This window comes from Lissotriton helveticus, chromosome 6 (assembly GCF_964261635.1).
Source record: "Lissotriton helveticus chromosome 6, aLisHel1.1, whole genome shotgun sequence".
Classification (NCBI taxonomy): Eukaryota; Metazoa; Chordata; class Amphibia; order Caudata; family Salamandridae; genus Lissotriton; species Lissotriton helveticus.
The window spans coordinates 1,608,149,643-1,608,164,986 of NC_136067.1; positions in this window are offsets into that span (position 1 = coordinate 1,608,149,643).

The following is a 15,344-nucleotide window of genomic DNA, read 5'->3' on the forward strand; positions in this document are numbered from 1 at the left end:
TGACCATCGCGCGTTGTTTTTTGGATTGTCACCTTCTTGTTGGAATTGTGGTTCATCTGAGCAACCCTTCTCCCTTTCCAAGACTTCAGCTGATTTTTTAAGTTCCCTTTCTAGTGTGTTAGCTTTGTTGGTAAAGAAGACTGAGAAATCCTCGCTATTGAAGCTTGTTTTGGCGATGATCGGTGCTGATTTGGCAGATTTATTCGACTGTTCTTTGAGTATATCGAATAGTTTCCTAGGTCTGTTTGTAGCATTGTCCAGTTCTTTCCTAAAGAAGTCTTTTTTTGATTTAAGGATGCTTTTGTTATAGGCTTTCCTGGATTGTCTCAGTTGGCCTAAGTGTGATGCGGTAGGGTATTGACGCCATTTACGCTCAGAGAGTCTGAGTGAACGTCTTTCTTCGTTTAGGGAACTATTGAACCATGGATTTTTGTCTTTGTCAGAGATCCTTTTAAGTTTTAGAGGGGCGACCTCCTCGATGATGCTTAAAATTGATTTATTTTATAGTGCAAAGTGAGGTCATTGACGTCAACCATGTTCTTGGGTGGCTGCAACTCATTTTCACAGCGAGCTGCTATGTTTTCCATATTGATTCCTCTAGGTTCCCTCGTCCATTTTTTTGGCTTAACAGCTTGTGAGGTCGGTTTAGTTTTTCTCAGAGGAATTTCGAATGTAATTATGTGGTGATCTGACCAATCGCATGGTGTGATTATAATGTTCTTGATTGCTTTTTCTTTGGCTATGACCCAGTCTAACGTTGAACCTTTGGAATGGGTGGGGAGATGACATCCCTGGACTAAAGATTGTTCTTCCAGGAAGGTTTTAAAAAGTTTGATTTGATTGTCAGCCTGATCCTCCCAGTGAATATTGAAGTCACCTAGGAAGATATCATTAGACCGGGGACTAGAGTTGACGGTAATGATTTCCATCAGTTGGTCTAAGAACTTGGTCTTTGTGCCAGGCGGGTGGTAGAATGCATGGAGTTTACAGTTTTGGTTGTCCGCTGATCTTAAAGACATGCCTAGATATTCGCAAGATTCTAAGGGGTCCGAGTGAGTTTTAGTAATGGTAATGTCTGACTTATGAATGCACGCGATGCCTCCCCCCAATCTGATTTGTCTGTCCAGTCTCATGATCTGGTAGTTTGGGGGAACTAACATGTCCAAACATGGGGAAGACGCGTCGGAAAACCAGGTTTCGGTTAAAATGGTAACGTCAATTTCATGATTTAGTATGAGGTCGGCTATGTCTGCCGCGTGTTTGTTTGCAGATCGACAGTTGAGTAATATGCAACAAAAGGGTTTCTGGGAATTGGTCATAGGTGGAGCTGACGTTTCAGGCATTAGAATCACTATTTTTAGGTTGCTTGTATTGGCCGTTCTATTGTTAACCTGGGATGTTCTATCCATATTAGATACAATAGTTTGGATAGTGTTTACACTTATCTTAGTTTGCGAAGTGTGAAAAGGGTCATATGTGGATAGAATGGATGTCAACTCATTGTCTGTCAGGTAGTTTAGTTGCGTGCGTGGGCGGCATATTCTGTTTGATGTCGCTAAAGGAGTAGAGCGGTGATTACCCTTTGTTGCAAAAGAGGAGGACTGAAGGGCCTCCATTTTTGCCAACCAATTTTCTGATAAGCAAAGCAAGTTCTTCATATCTCTGATGGCGGCAAGCATGGCTTTGTAGGTCTTATTTGATTGTCAGTAGAGATGATTGAGATCAGGATCCTCTTTTGTATGAGTGGATCTAGTCTTTTCCGAGTCTAGTCTATTTTGTGTGGTGGTTAGGGTTTTCTTCTCTGTTGAGGGGTTGGCTTTGCCCATCTCTGCAGGAACTGTGCCTGTTATAATGAGATTGGAGCTGGAGTTCACTTGCAGGAGCTCAACATTAGAGGAAATGTTTTTAATGCCTCATGACCCATCTTATGTGATTTGATCGTCCTACCAGTTTCTATTTCACCAATGGGTTCCAGAGGTAGCGATTGGGGTTCAACATTGGGGTTTATGTCACCTGACGCCCTGACCCTTATATGCGATTGGGGTTCAACATTGTGGTTTATGTCACCTGACGCCCTGACCCTTACATGACTATTATTATGCTGCCATATCCTGTCTACCTGATTCAAAGGCTGAGGCTCTTCCTTGGTGTGAATTTCATCCATTGATATTATTTGGTTTGACTGTTGGGGATCTTTCGCAATGCTTTCTTCGGATTCAGCCGTTAGGTTCCCCTGTGCGGCCATGACTAGAGAGTTCCGCTTAAGTTGGTTACTTCCTGCAGTGAGGTAGTTGTTGACAAGGTTTTTTAATGTGTCGAAATATTCGTCAAAGTGTTCTAGATCTTTGTTGGCAGCCTGGATGAGAACCATGCCATTTTTATAACATGTTATATTTAATGTTGCTCTTAGTTTTCGGGAGGGTGTGATGAGCAATTTTGTTCCATAAGGAATGTTTTTTGATTCCTGTACTTTCAGCGAGTTATTAGGAGTCTTTCTCCATTTGGTCATTTTTGTGGTAAAGAAGATAAGGTCGTTGATAATCATACCCTTTTTAAGTTGAGGGAGGGATCTAGTATTAGCATTTCAGGATTAGATCTTAGTAGGTTTTGTTTAAAGGTTTTTGATGCATTTTTAGAAAGTCTGGGAGAGTAGATTATAGAAAATGAGTTTCTTCCTTCCGCTTTAAAGTGATGCCCTGCCATGGTTTAGCAATCAGGGTAATTATTATTAGCAAAGTACTGCCTCTACCAAGATGGCTGCCCCTATAGCTACAGAAGTGGAAGTAGTCCCTTGTCTCTGTTTGTGGACCCGACTCCTAGTAGATCTCCCCTTCAGAACATTGTCACAGATATAAGAACTGACATATCCGCAAGCCTAGAAATTGAACCAGGCCCAGTTCGCGACCCAGGCACTGTAGAGATAATATCGGAGATAATTTCGGACAACAATATGTCACAAGAAGGCTCGGGGGAAAATATGAATTCAACAAATCAAACTGTATTATCAAACCCCCTCTCTCACAGTAAGAGATCTCAATCCCAACCCCAAGCTACCTCTGACGAATCAGATTCTGAAATATACGAAACAGGAGTATCTACCTCAAGCGAGGCGCAGAGACTAGATCAAGCAAGCGCAGAATCTTCAGACTTTCCAGATCTAAACTCAAAGAATCTGAATGAGTCTATGAAAGATAACATCGCAAGAAAGAAGCAAGAAAAAAAGAAAAGAATACAAAAAAGACAAGGTAAACTAACGTATGAAGATACTACTGACCAGGGGAGTAATACATATCAGATCGATCAAATTGATCATAGACTGAGGAACCCATCTTCACAACTCACGACCCAATCGGACCATAATCTATGTTTCTCGGGAGATTCCAAAGTGAGCGATTACAAGCAATCCGATAATGATGGTTGTACTGGAAAGAAAGCAGAACCTTCTCTGGGCGATGTCCTAAACTCAATTAAGAACTTCCAAGAAGACGTCAAATTGGACAACAAGAAGAACCACCTCGCCATCCCGAAACTTCAAGGAGCAATTAAAAAAGTGGGACACACTTGTATGGAGATATCGGACAGAATGGCTTTAGTAGAACTACGCACAGAGAACCTTGAGAAAGACGTCTCCGCTCTCTAAGCTCAGGGTAAAGAACAGGAGGGAATTGTAAAAGACTTGATGCTGAAGGTCGAAGACCAAGAAAACAGAGCTAGGCGTAATAATTTACGCTTTCTTGGAATTCCCGAGGGAGTAGAGGGGAACGACCCAAGGAACTACATGACATCTCTTCTTAAAGAAACATTTCCGGAACTACAATCTTGGGAATGGAACAGAGAAATACAGTGTGCTCACCGCTGTCCTTTAACTCTCCCAAAACGATCTCAAACACCAGCACAATATCCAAGAGCAATACTGGTATATTTTGGAAACTTTCTTTTGCGCCAAGCTATTTTTGATCTTGCATGGCCCACAAGTAAAAGGGAGCATAAAGGCTTCATGTTCTTTAGCCGACCTGATTACGCTCATGCTACAGTGGAACGAAGGTGGAGGATGAGACAACTTTTCACTCCGTTTGAGCAAATTGGCGCTACTGTATATCTACAGAACCCGGCACGACTAAAGATAATCTTTAACAGAGTAACTCGAAGCTTTACTAGTGAAATTCAAGCACAAGCATATCTAAGGGAAATTGCAGTCTCAGGAAGAGACAAATCTAAAAAATAAACAGAGTAAATAGAAAGCATACCCACAACATTTTATCCAAATTCTCAGCGATAAGATCAGAAGACAAAGAAGGGAGAGGAGAGGAGAAGGGAAGAAGAGGGGGGGAAAGAGAAGACTGAAAAGTAAATGTAAGATTGCTATATATATATGTAAAGTTTATTTGAAAATCTAAGTCAAGGAATATTCTAGAAGGAATCTCCCCCCCCCTTTTTTTCTTTTTTTCCCCTCTCCCTTTCCTTTTAGTGGATACAGGGATCGGGTCGCGGAGCCGCTAGAGGCGTGCTGATTACCCGGATGCCCACACCCTGGTTCTTCCGGAACCAGGAAGCCTCAATGGGTGGTAAAGGGTGGTGGGTGGGTTCTAAGGGAGGAGTCTCTCAGGGGGTGGACAGGGGAGGGGGAGGGGGAGGGCATACAGGCATGGAATCAAGACAGGAGCCTTAGTCAGGGCTATAACCAAGATCAATATCCCGGAATTAAACCTTGTAACAGATGGGACTTTAAAAAAAGGGAGGTCTATTATATTGGGCAAAATTCTAAAATTAGGCAAGGCAGGATCTATTTGTTTGAATGGCTAAATAAAAAATATTAACCATTAATATCTGTGGCCTCAACGATCCGAAGAAAAGACACAGAACAGCAATAGGACTCAAATCAATTGGGGCGGAAATTGTATGTCTTCAAGAGACCCATGTGGAGGGGTCCCAAATGCATCTCCTGAAAACTCTCGGATATAGATTGGTCACAGCTACAACACAGGCAAATAAAACACGAGGGGTGGCTATTTTGGCAGGTGGAGGGGGACTACAATTTACGAGATCAGCTGCCGATAAATTGGGACGGTGGGCAATTACGGAGTGCCAATATGGTGTCAGAAAAAAAGTAACTATTTGCTCTGTGTATGGGTGTGTTACAGACGATCCAGACCTCTTGGAATTCATGTCTAATGAATTAGTACACTGGTCATTCCCAATGATCGTATGGGGCGATTTTAATCTAAATTTACCATCTGACTGGTCGTCGGGGCACAATTTTGTATACCAGGGTAGGAAACCAAAAGTATTTAGAGCCCTCGAGAAATTATGCAATACACATGGGATTTCTGATTGTTGGCAGTCGAAACACCCAAATAATCCCGGCTTTACTTTCTTCTCTCACCCACATTCTAAGTTTGCTAGGCTGGATTACATATTTGTCTCCCACACTATCATATCCAAGTGTTCCATAGATAGATTACCCAGGGTTCTATCAGATCATAATCCCCTAATTTTAAGTATTGACACCGGGAAGATACAACAGGACCACAATAGATGGACATTCGAAAGGGCTTTATTGGTAAATGCAAAATATTGTCAGCTCATGGAAAACTGGATTCCAGAATTTCTAGGGTATAATCTGGGTAGTGCTCCATTGGAAGTGGTCTGGGACGCACTCAAGGCGGGAATCAGGGGAGAAACCCCTAGATTCTCAATTAAGAGCAACCGAGAGGCGAAACAAAACTTAAAAAATCTGCAGGAGAATCTAGCAATAACGGAAAAATATCTTATAAGAGCAGTTCAGGGGGGCTCGGACATTGAAAGGGCAGTACGAGATGTAGCCATCGCAAGGAACAAAATAGTAGAGATCCTCACTGGAAAAGCAATTTGCAAAGCCACTTTGAATAAAGAGAAAATCTACGAATTAAGTGAGCAGGTAGGCGCCCAACTAGCAGTCCGAACAAGACAGCAGAGCATGGAAAACATGATCAAAGAAATCAGAGACCCCATTAACGGTCTTACACAAGACCCCAAAGAGATTAGGGATGCGTTCCAGAATTATTATGAGGATTTATATACGGAGACTAACAAAAGCCAGTCCAAAATGGAGGAATATCTAGATTCAGTCATGGGGATTCAGCTCCCACAAGCCGACCAAGACACCCTGGCAGAGATACTGCAATGGGTAGAAATCCTTCTATCAATAAACCGCCTTTCACCCGGAAAGGCAGCCGGTCTTGACAGAATTCCCACGGAATGTTATGCTAGATTTCACAAGCCATTGAAAAGAATTTTAACTGAATTAATGACTCATGTTTACCAAGGAGGGAGGCCACCGGAATCCTGGGCTCGTGCAAAAATTATTGTATTCTCTAAGAAGAATAAAGACCCCACAGAGCTAGGGGCCTACCGTCCAATTACGTTAATAAATAGCGACTCTAAAATCTACTCTAAATTGCTAGCTAGTAGACTCGCTCCAGTAATACATAAGATTATCTCAAATAGGCAACATGGATTCGTTCCAGGCAGATCTACCACTGATCATATTCAGAGGGTGATCACTCTCTTTGACATAGCAGAAGTAGCAGGAGACCCTATGGCGCTCATATTGTTAGCTGCAGAAAAGGCCTTCGATAGGGTCTCCTGGCAATATCTGTGGACTGCTATGTCAAAGAGTGGGATTGGGGAACAATTTATCAATGCTGTTCACATGTTATATGTCAATCCGGAAGCCGTGGTTATGATTAACGGGGAAATCACAGATAACATCAAAGTGACTAGAGGGACAAGGCAGGGTTGCCCAAGCTCCCCTCTATTATTCGATATATTTATAGATCAGTTTACTCGCAGGCTAGAAACCAACTTAGCCATAACACCTATGAGGACCCCTAACGGAGAAACCAAGACGTGGCGTAAGCGGACGACATTGCAATAGTCACAACCAACCCAAACGAAGCAGTTAATTTAATGGAAGAGGAAGCAAGTAACTTTGGAGAAATCTCCGGCTACAAATTGAATCAAAATAAGACCCAGATCATAATCAACAATAAAAGCAATTATAATGACGTTCGGATAGTTGATAATGCACTGTATTTAGGAGTAAATATTACCTCAAAATTAAATAATCTGGTTAAACTTAATTTGAACCCACTCATGAAACAAACAGAAAGAAGACTTAGTAGATTGCATAATTTACATTTAACTATTATTGGGAGATGTAATCTAATCAAATTTTATTTTTTTCCTAAATTTTTATATTTTTTTAGAACTGTTTGTTTAAACTTTGACCTACAGATCTTTAAAGAAATTGATAATATATTCTCTCGCTTTATTTGGGGATATAGCAGGTCACGAAGAGCTTATAGATACAACACCCTACCGAAGGAAAGAGGAGGTCTTGCCTTGCCTAATTTTAAAGCTTATTGGTGGGCTACAATACTTAAATATAGCAGGGCACTTCCTATTCCAAATAGGGAGCCCGATCAAGAGAGGGGAGTCCCAACTCCACAGGAACTTATCCTCTGGAAAGAAACGGGAGAACATCTGTGGCGATTGACATACGATTGTCATTTTAAAAAAGTTCGCTTCAAAACCCTAAAAGTAATCTACACTGCATGGAATCACGTACGTAAACTTCTTGGAATCGGAAGGTTTTCTTATTATACGACTCCCCACAGAAATAATAACCTCCCAAAGATCTTTACGGACACATGTATGATGCGATGGGTCGGGTCGGGTCGGGCATTACGCAATTTAGATCATTTTATAACTCAACAGGTTTCAGTTCATTTGAAGAGATAAAAAGTAAATATGGTCTAGAGCATCGAGATTTCTTCAAAAATGTACAAATAAGAGATTTTATAATGAAAAAGGGGGACTGCATTCCAGAAAATCCAGACAATCGAATTAGTCGTCCAAAATATTAGAGTCAAAATTGGGGAAATATATAAAAACCTAATAACCTAATTGCAGGATTACCTGATGACTTGGATAAACATATCCGTAAATGGCAGAGCAAATTACATATACCGGAGAGCTCAATTCAGAGGGCATTCGAACTTCCCCAAATGCTATTAATGTCAACCAAATTGCAAGCCCAGTTTTATAAAACTGGGCTGGTTACCAAAAAAAACCCCTCAGTTGTTTCGACGCCTAAACTGTTATAAATGCCTTTCTGAAAAGATGGGTTTTCAGTTTTTTTCTGAAGGATAATAGCTGGAATTCCTCCTTCAGGATAGGCGGGAGCTTATTCCAGAGTTGCGGGAGAAGCACAGACAGGGCCCTGCCTCCTCTGGTTTTTAGTTTGAACCTAGGTTGGGTCAGATTGGAGGTTGATCCTGAGCGCAAAGATCTTCCAGGAATATACCTCTTCAAACGTTGTTTGATGTACTCTGGGGCTTTCCCAAAGAGTGCCTTATGGGCCACACAGAGACATTTAAACTGGACTCGAAATTTCACTGGAAGCCAGTGCAGCTTTTGAAGCAGGGGGGTTACATGCGAGTTTCTAGGCAGGGAGTAGATCAGCCTAGCTGCATCATTCTGAACCACTTGCAGCTTCCTCAACAGCTTCTGTGGCAAGCCAAGATATAGGGCGTTGCCATAATCAAGTCTCGAGATAACTGTGGCAGATACGATCGATTGCAGGGTGGAGGCAGATAAGATGGGAACTAGCTTTCGCAGTTGCCTCAACACACCTATGCAGGATCCGACAACAGCAGAGACTTGAGGGGCCATTGAGAGATCTGCATCGATCCTTAATCCCAGGCTTTTTACCACAGTACCAGGAGAAGGAGTATTTCCCAGCTCGGGAGGCCAGTACAGATCATTCCAGGGATCCTCTTTATTGCTGATCACCAGCACCTCCGTTTTATCAGCATTCACTTTCAAACAGATTGTTAGTCATCCAGTTGACCGTGAAGCTGAGTAGACTCCTTACTGATTCCTGGGCCTCTCTAGTGTCATCCAACTGGACCAGTAGCTGGGTGTCGACTGCGTAATTGAAAACTTCACAGTTCATACGCATGAGCTCCTCCACCAACGGTTGTAAATAGATATTAAAAAGCAGGGGGGATTAGAAATATGGGATAGAATGTCCTGATTAATACATTTACCTAGGATACTGGTGTAAATATGATTGAAATATTTTGGAATATGTATAATAGTATGTTTTCACCTGTCAATGTAAGTATATATATATATTGAAAATGCCTGTATGGGGGAAAGGTGGGGGGAAGAGGGGTTGGGTGGTTAAAAAGTGAAAACACCTCAATAAAGAATAAAAAAAAAAAAGAAATCACATGTAAGGAAACTCATATTGGGTTAGGTGCATCGTAACCCATTTAAAGTCTATTTTTCATCACCCACTTGATGTCAGTTTTGCCCTAGATTTTTATTTTATTTATTTTTATAGAAGTTTGTAGGAAAGTAGGATCTGCTTCTTAAGGTTACCCCCACTTTTTGCTTGATATGATGGTGTTTTTGACTATTCTGACTGGGCTCCTGCTAATCAGGACGGCAGTATATCTGTTTTCTCCCTAAACTATTGTTTTCATCACCTAGGTACATCCCAGATTGGATACTGGGGTACCATTGGCAGTCCCTAGTATAATGGTACCCATGTGCCCAGGGCATAGGTACTCTAAGAAGTTTCCCATGGGCTGAAGCATGCATTATGCCACCCATGAGAGACCATTCAAAATGGAAGTACAGGCTGCCTTTGCAGACTGTGTAAGTTGTGCATGCACCACTTACTAAAGATATAGGTTTACTATATCTAAGGGTCACTGCACTTAAAACCTATAAGTCAACCCTGTAGAAGGCCTTTACAATCCTGAGGGCTGGGTGCTTGGTTCTAAGTGAGAGGGGGCCCCTGCATGAGCAGGACACCCCTGCAACCTACTGAATCCATTCTCCCGGGTTGCCAGTGAAGCAGCCATATAATATATAGAGGGGCATCGCGTAATCGCGCAATGACCATCTCGAAAACGGCTGCAAGAAATCCTATCATGTTTGGTATCAAACATGTTGGAATCATACCCCCACTACATAAACTGTGTGGGAGGTATGATACCAAGCACCGGAGAGCCCTCCATTAGGCTATCAGTGTTCCCAGTACCAGCCTTCTAGTGTCAAAGAGCACAAAATGGTTGCTGACGACCAGAAACACATTTCTTCCCTCCTGCTGCTGAGCCAAGCTCGAGCAGGAGAAGGCAGAACAATAGGCATCCTGTCACAGGGAGATGTGACCACCTCCCAGACAAGATTTAGTGTATTAGGGCTGGGTGGGTGCGCTTGCCAACGCCTGACAGTCTGCATGAGGAGCACATTTGGTGTCCCTGTGCATAGTCCAGTTCAAACCAGTCCTGGGAGCCATTGGCTCCTGTTCTGGAGTGAAACTGGACAAAGGACATGGGAGTAACCTCCCCCATGTCCAGACTCTCCCCTGAGAGGGTCCTCTGAATCTTCCCAACCCTTTCGTTTAGGCTACTTAAGGGCTTTCCTGGGTGTAGGTCCCTAGATTTGTCATGGGATAAGGTCAGAATTGAAACCACTGCATTTCTACTGTCTGGGCACTCTGGACTTCATTTGGGTCTGACTTTGTCTCCCTTTCAGTCTGCTGCATAGTCTGTGCCTGTGCATCATACAGAAACCTTCCAAGGCCTGTTAAGCATCAGGACAACCAAAGTAATCTCGCTTGTGGTGAAGAAATCACTCCCCTGCATTCGCAGGCACCGCAGTGAAGATGACCGGTCTACAGATCCCGAGCTCCTCCAGACTCCGTGGGATCAGTAAAACAGGTGGTGGTTTTCCACAGCTCCTGGGGCCTGCTCTATCCTCTCCCCAAGTTTGAGGCCAGTAGTCCTAATGGAGTTTACAATAACCAAACCCTTGGGTACCGCGTCACTTTGCAGTTGCAAAGGCTTGTTGACATCTTTGCAAGAAGATCTTCGGGCTCCAAGTAGCTCCAACCTCAAGAACCTCCCGTGCTCTGGGTCCTGGTCATCCTCAGCATTAATGCCTTGTCCTCGCAGCTGCAGAGTCATGGTCACTGTCATCCTTCTTGAAGGACCCGACATCGGAGGGCATTCGTCTTCCAAGTCTCCTTTTAACTCTCGAGTGACATAGACACTGTCCCCTCTGCTTTCAGGTACTCCTCGTCAAGAATCCACATTTGGATTCTACTTTACACTTTCTCCTCTTCCAGCAACAGCACTTTCTTGAAATCCTCCATTGGGTTTGATTGCAGTTTCCTATGTCATTTCACACCTATTTACCCGGCTCCCCTGGGATAGGTAACTTGGGTACCACGGTATCCACGGGTGGGGTGGCTCTCCAACCTTCTGTCTTCCACTGGGTTTCTTCAGGGTCCACTGGGAAGGGTCCCTAATCTTTAAAATTTCAACTGCGACTTGCACATAGACTTGAACGGAGAACGCAGTTGTGTTCACACACTGCACACGCTCTCCGTCAGGACACTATATACTTACCTTGGGTAGTTCTGTGGGTCCTCAGCAATTCTACATTCTCTCAACATTGTCCTGACTCAAGCCATGGTTCTTTTACCATTTTCTTAGTATATGGTTTGGTCCCCCGACCGCCGGCCCACTGTGTATTACTGGTATTTACTGTGATTTCTTTGCTAAAGTATTGTGTCTATCTTCATGTAGGAGATACTGTAATATACTAGAGAGTGTTCTATAAAAAATACATATTTTTATACATACGTTGTCTGGTTCCTTTTAATTTAATCTGTACTTCAAGATTACATTCTGGTAAAACAAGCTGCTTTACACTCCTTCAAGACTAAACCTTAAGGCTGCTCTCCGCAGATACCACTTGGATTGCTTTCTAAGATTGTCTGAGACCTCCTAAATCACCATAAGGGTTGCCTGGACTGATGCAAGGTGCCCACTTACATTACACCAGCCCAGCCTCTCACACAGTAGGATTCCTGTTTATGTCCTAGATTCCATTATTCTTTTCAGACTCTTGTCTCTGCCCAGATTATTTAGTGACTTCCTTCGCCCTCTATCAAGAGGCTAGAGGGTTTCCTTTCCTGTGTTTTTACCTCCCTCAGGACCAATTTTAGAAAGCACAGGTCATCTTTTACATGCATGAACTATGTATGGGGGCACTGTGGGTGTTGGAGAGGGTCCCCACTTCCTCAGACAGAGAAACATAAAGGTGCTGGTACTTTCTCCAGCCCTCACCCCCTTAGAACCAGTTTACCAAACTATAGTAACTATCCAGAGCCTGCCTGAGCTTTTTCTATTTATGACATGCTATTTTGGGTGCAACCCAACAACTCAACATATGAATGAGGCATCATTATAGGACCATTTTCTCTATGTTAACCATCCAATCAGTTGCATCCCAAAGGTGAATCAATCCAGTTTTTGTAGATTTCCACCCTCACAGTGTTGCATTTGTGCTTAAGGTCTTTATAATACATTGTAGTTTTTATTGCTTGCTCACAAACTTAAGCCTGAGGAGGTCCTTGTTTATAAAATATCTGAAAATGTTCAGCTGCACCAGTAATACTGGATAAAATAATAGCTTTTTTTTCTTAAATGAAGGCACTTGTATCATAAGGCAATACCAAATATAACCAATTAATTGTTTACCTTTATAGACATATTCAATTTTACTGATCAGTGTGTCCCAATAAAAGCATTTCACCACCCACAAGTTGCATGTCGAACAGCTTGCCACTTGAATTAGGATACTAAGGACATACTGTAAGTACTGCAGAGTCCCAAATTCTCTGTGAATACCTATAGTCAGGAACAGGGGTGGGCGGAAGTCGCGTAAGGGATTTCGCGGAGAGGCACGTAGATTGAACCAATCTCCGTGCCTCTCCGCAAACTTCCGTTACGTGACACCCGCCCGCCCGCAAGATTAAACATTGATTAAGCCTAAAATAAGATTTAATAACACTTACCTTATCGCGGGGTCATCTTCTTGGTCTATCGTGCATTCTTCTTGATACTGCACATGCGCATTTCTTGGCAGGAATGCGCATGCGCAGCCTCCCACGCATGCACAGTTTCAAGAAGAAGGCGCGATAGACCAGGAAGATGACCAGATAGATATTATCAATAACTTTGTTAATAAAATATAAGTAGGCTATGCAGTTTTCTTCAGCTTTGTATGCTTGAATAAAAGGTGCAGGGTTTCGAAGTATGTTTTAGTTCTGATCTAATTCTTTTATACACTGTAGAGAATCTGGTAATATTAAAATGATATTTTTGCAGGGTTTAAATCTTTGACCAACTAGTGAAAAGACTGTCTCATAAGAATCTTCGCAAGTATGTACTATCACATTTACCCATAGACACAGAACACCCCCTCTTCTAACAAATTAGTATTGCTATCAGGTCAACTGCTAAGCACCCAGGCTTTTACCATTCAGTCAAGTTGTAGACAAGTAACTGTGAAAAAAGTGCTGTCACCATGCACATGGGATGGTAGTGAAAACATGGCACAAGACCTTACACATACCAGCAAAATACATAGTTAGAAGGTGTCACATTGTTATTTGTAATTATTTCTGATAATCTTTACTTTTTACTCAACTGTACTTTAGTATTATGTTTTTATTTTTATTTTATACAGCGCAAACTCGACTTGAAGGGATCAGAGTGCTTTACATGAGCACCAGGTGTGTTTACTGCTTGTTTTTTGAGTCCTTAGTTACAATGTTAACAGCGAAATTTCCCCAACAGCGAATACAATGAGATTTCTGTGAAAAAGGTCATGATTTACTTTAAATATGATATTTACCATGGGGACAGTAGGCAGCTATGAATGTCTACACAACAGCAGCACCTTATTAATTTAGTCAGGTAAAGAATACTGGTGAGCATGAAATTTCACCTGCCGTAGAATGCTGGGTTACAAATAATTTGGTATAATTCAAAACGATAAAGGTTCCACATGGTACTATACAGCTGGCACAGTTAACTGCCCCTAAAGTGATTTACCATTCATTAAGGAGAAGATGAATGTCCCAGAACTGTGTACAGGAATTTGTTTATTAAAACACTTGAATATAGTAACTTTTTTAATGGATTAATAATCCTGTAAACCAAACAGAGTCCTGACAGAGTGTTTGTGGGACCTTAGGAGATGTTAGAAAGGGTAATGAATTGTGAGTGTGAGAAAGAATACAATACACAGACTTTCTACACTTAAAATAGTCTAACATGTGCCCATCGGACACACTGCCAATGAGAAGACACTACATATCCTGCATGACCTCTCCTTTAAATTAAATATGTGCTTTATAAAAATCAATGCAAAAACAAAAAAGGCTATGTAAATACTGGAAAAATACGCTTTGTCTACGTTGGGGCTAGGCTGCTGAATAAACACTGCAGAGCACTTATTACAAAAGATTTGGAAAGCACTGAGAAAAAACTGCTGAAATCCACATAAATAAACCCTGAAAACAGGACAGTCTAAATAGAAGGACATGGCTTCAGATAAAAAACTTAGTCGAGGCAACATTAACATTTGTAACAGACTCACTCTGCCAAACAGGTAAGAGGGAGATTAATCCAATGTTTAAAAGACTGTTCAAACCCCTTGCTGAAGTTAATAGAAACCAGTTTAAATAAAAAAATGTATCTGTAACACCAGATAGTTCATCTGCTCTACCTCTTATGCAGCAAAGAAGTCCACGTTCCACTTTATACTTTTAACCCACACAATACTGACCACCCTTCTACAAAAGTCTCCCTATCACCAAAGCCCATTCTCCAAACTGTCTACTAATAAATGCTCGATCACTCTCTAAAAACAAATATCACATCTACAACCTTCTCACAGATGCAAAACCAGACATACTATTCATAACTGAATCATGGTTGGGAGATGATATGACTCCAGTCCTGCATGAAGCTATTCCTCTGGGCTATCAAACGATCATCCAAAATCGTATAGGCAAAAAAGGAGGTGGTCTAGCTGTTGTGTTCAGGCAAACGATACATATCACTAAAGTTGACGACATCACCATAAAGAATTGTGAGGCTCTTCTCACCAGATACAATCCTATACCGTCTTCCTCCTGTAACTTCCTGCTCCTTTACAGACCTCCACCTAGCAAGACGACATTCCCAGACACACTTCTAGACACAGTTTCAAACCGGATAACAATACACCCCAATCTATGCGGTCTGGGTGACCTCAACTTTTGGTTTGACAAACCCAATATGACCCATCCATAACAATAATATCTGGCCTAGATGCACTGAACCTGCATCAGATTGTACACAAACCCACACACATCGCTGGACATATCCTAGATGCCATTTTTGCTAGTACTGAACTATTACCTTTCAAACTATAACTCCAAGCACATT